Source organism: Rhipicephalus sanguineus, chromosome 3 (genome assembly GCF_013339695.2).
Source record: "Rhipicephalus sanguineus isolate Rsan-2018 chromosome 3, BIME_Rsan_1.4, whole genome shotgun sequence".
Taxonomy (NCBI): Eukaryota; Metazoa; Arthropoda; class Arachnida; order Ixodida; family Ixodidae; genus Rhipicephalus; species Rhipicephalus sanguineus.
Window position 1 is genome coordinate 96,469,847 of NC_051178.1, and position 4,063 is coordinate 96,473,909.

The 4,063-nt window shown below is 43.9% G+C and overlaps 1 long non-coding RNA gene across 1 annotated transcript; it reads right to left on the minus strand.

Moving 5' to 3' along the window:
* Positions 1–490: 490 nt before the first annotated feature.
* Positions 491–1,929, minus strand: LOC125757961 (uncharacterized). The gene is made up of 3 exons (XR_007415602.1): positions 1,505–1,929; positions 793–910; positions 491–698 (listed from the first exon to the last, which is right to left on the minus strand). It is a non-coding gene; the product is annotated as an uncharacterized LOC125757961 (long non-coding RNA).
* Positions 1,930–4,063: the final 2,134 nt, after the last annotated feature.

Below are 4,063 nucleotides of genomic sequence, written 5' to 3' on the forward strand. Positions count from 1 at the left end.
AAATTTTCAAATGCTTTACAAATTCAACAGCCTGTTTCATAGAACACTGCCCAAAATGTCCTTATGCACATTCTTCTATTCTCCTACTCCCATCATCAAACGTTATTTATTCCAGAGTAGCGACCCGGAAACTATTCTCCAGGTGACCACTACACGAAATGCCTTGTTTAATGAAGGCACGAGTGTTTGCACACAGTTTTCTATTTTAGAACCTTCACAATGTCCCTCCCTACAAGCAATCGGTACACATAACTCTTTGTTTCAGCACTACTGTAGCTTTCCCTGCCATTGCTTTGCAACAACCTCCACAATTGCAGCAAACTATATTCACTGGGAAGAACAAGTGCTGCTAAATGTACACTACTACTGGCCCACTTGCTACCAAGTTACATGTGATACTCTATGCAAAGTTTCACACGTAGATTAAAGTACAGTATGTGCACCCCATCACATGCACTATCCAAGAAATTTGAAGCCAGCACATTTCCTCTAAACTGAGTAATTCATGAAGCAAGAAGCAACAATTTGTGGACCCAATTTCGTACTGCTTCAACATGCCGTACACTATCACTGCTTTTCAGTATAAGGCTTGCATTTGTCCGCCTGGTAAACTTTGGTGGTGGATAGGCGACTCTTGAGCTTCTTACGACTTGGTGTGGGTAGCTTGGAAACCAATGATCTCTCTTTTGTCCAGTTTCCTGAGAAGAAAAAAATTAAGCCATGAGAAAAAGCAAGAAAGAAATGATGAAAGAAAAAAAATTGGTTCAATAAGTAAAGTGTCCACAACCATACCTTGTGAGGATTTGGGACGACGAATTTACTTTCTGTAGTGGAACATCCTCTGCTGACTTGAGGTAGGTTCAGAGATAAAGCATCCGAGCGGGTGCTGATATGAGCAGTTTCTTGGAGGCTGTGGTTGGGTTGGAAGAGGAAAAAATAATGATTACTGTGGTAGAAGCGTGAGTGGACTTGTGATTCATGTCTGAGAAGAATGTATATGAGAGCACTGCATGAGAAAAATAGTGTGCACATAACATTGCTTTGTTGTGAATTTGTTTTAGTGGTGACCTTCAGTGGACCGTGTCTGACCAAGCCTCAATTAGAGGATACTAAGTTAGTTAATTTCCCAACTCTATAAACTACATGGTATGTGCAAATGTAATATGTATGATTGTAAACTTACGAAAATGTATAAATGCATATACATACTATAAGTTCACTTGGCTCTACCATGCATTGGACTTATGAGCATTTATCTCAGAAGACTAATTTGTGCAGAAATAGGTAAAACTTATGCTGTGATCTGTGTTACAAAGTTTAGCAGTAAAGATATTTTTTGCAAAAGTGAGAACGAAGTAAATAATCTTAGAAAATGTCATTGTAATCCACAAGCGGTGCATCCGATCAGCTGGACGAGTCGTAAAACCTTTTGAAATTACAAAAACCGTAGCGCATGCAAAAAAAAAAGCTATGTTCAAATGCAAAGCAGTGCATTTTCACTCACCGGTGCGCACACCCACATGGTGCATGGTTATTCCGTTTTCGTAGGTAGTCTCCAAGCTCCTTGCTGGCATTGAATTTTCACGCTGGCAGCCGGTGAAGCGCCGCAGCTGACGTGATTCACAGGCTTTAGACACGTTCGCTTTGTGGCAGCAGCATGTAAAATTTGGCGCACAAACTCGCATTGCTATATCAAAACTGATTTAAAACGGAGCTGCGTAACGCCGATCAAAGAAAACGACCGCGGTACAATTTGAATGAAATAACCGACCGAAGCGCAATCGATGCCAATGGGCTGCTGCTTTTCGAGCGTCAATGTAATCTCAATACTTGTCCTCAAACAATCAAGCTCTTGTATTAACTCTAGAAGTAACACAAAAACTGGTCCCTACTAGCTGTATGCAAAATGACACGGTAACTAAGATTTTAACAATCTTCTGATACATTCTGAAATAAAATTTTTGGCTGCGTTGAGCGCCCCTAACACGGAAAATGCGAACTAACTTATCCGACCGCTAAAAGAGGAGTTAGTAGCTCCACTCTCCGCGCATATCGATGGAACTCGCCGCGGTTGATTTTTTCGCCCTCTGCGGCGATCACTGGAACTTGAGACTTTCCGGGGCCTGCTTCCGTCATGAAAGAGCCGCCGTATACGCCATACATATCGCGCGCTTGCCCTTTGGCGCCGTTGTGGCGCGTTGCTCGCCAACGGAGACGGGGTTGGCGCCGGGGTGACGCGCCGCCTCTGCCTTCTCTCTCAGTCGTCTCAGTCTCCTCGTCTATGCTATTGGAATGCGTTGCGTTGGTTGCGCGGGTTGCGTGTCTTGAAGTTTCATTAGATGTTCTCTGCTTTCATCAGTTCATGTTCATGCGCGTTTTGGATGGTGGGTGCTGACGCCGGTTCCGCGCACGAAGTGACGCTTGCAGGGCGGAATATTCATGGAGCTGTGGATACGGACAACGGGCGCCAGTTAACGGTGAGTGTACTGCTTTCGTAGGCACTAATTATACAGCTTCAGCTGGGCGTCTGCAGCAGCTCTGCGGAAGTTATCTTCCAGCCATTTCCAACAGCAGCCCGTGTCCACGGGGCTGTTGCGGATGCCCAACTAAAGCTGTCAGTTAACGAGTTGCCACCGTTATGCGCGTTGCTGTACAGGCTCCCATAAAGTGAGCGATGCAAACAATTATCGAGGGTCATTTCTTGCTGATCGCACGTCGTGTTTGCACTACTGAAGGTGCAAGATGTCGTTTTGAGATGCACTTTAGTTCACTTACACTTCATAATAACATTTCCATCGACCTTGAGTGTGCTGCGTGCTTCCGCGCGTGGGAACGTGAAAAAAAAAAAAAAAAAAAACGTCTGTGTACAGAACGCTCAGACGCACTGTATATAATGGGTTTTGTTGGCTTAAAGACGGTAGCTTGAGGTGCAGATATAGTACGGTGGCTTCCAGAACGTATGCGATAGTCATTCAAGTTGGACACGCCTCGCCGGTAAAACGAAAATGCTAGACTTTAGACGGCGCGCGTTGTTGCGGCCGTCGCCGTGCACTTTTTTCCTTCGTTTCTGTTTGCTGTTTTCATGGTTTGCCAACAGCTGCGATGACGCTATAACGGATTCAAGTGAGTGTACGTGATTGTGGGAGTTATGTGTGCTAATTCTAGCATATGACATGTCTGATCTCGACGTAGACAGCGTCCGCACGCGCTGGGTGTCGTTCGGGCCCTCGTACTCGCATGTGTTTATCTAAGTATGGGTTATGTTTGCAAAACATGCGGTCAGTAACCGCTCACGGCGTGCCCCTGACTGCCGGATGATGTGCTTGGGTGTCGGGGTAAGCCGGCGCAAAACCATGTTTATTCTGAAACCAAATTTTGAAGCAATTTCTCAGAAAAAAAGTGCTTTCATTCGTGTATAGCCAGTGCTTATTGCGAGACGAGGTTCCCGCTGCCTTTTTACGTGAAAATTTGTTTTCGTTCCTTCATTTTGTCTATGTGAACCACTTATTTTGTAGGTTTTGCAAACCTTTAATGCAATTTCATGTTCTCATAATATCACGTTCCGCTTTTCAGATACCGTTTTTCATGGTGCTCACGCTGGACAGGAGCGACAACCTAGCAAGCCACAAGTCTGATGCCTCAAGCCGTCACCACTTTTTGATTTATTCTTAATCACAAGGAATAAATATGGAAACATGATGGCGATTTCTGCTGTTCATTTAGCACCATATGACACTGTGCACATCACAGTCACACATTTTAGTTGGCTATACTCATAGAAGCATGTAAATGAGGAATACCCAAACTTCTTAATTGGAAATCACAGACCATCTTTTCGCGCTTTCTATATAATTTTGCTGGAAAATATGTGCTGTTTTGACGAGTTTTAATAAAATAATGCTAAAACTGAACTATTCTTTTTTTACAGTCGCTGGGCAGAACGGCAAGTATTATTGGACTTGCTTAAAATGAATACTCCACTATTTTCAACAGTAGTAGCGCAAAAGTAGAGCAAGGATCAAATGAGTAGCTTAAAATACTTGTGGAGTCGCTTGATGCTTCG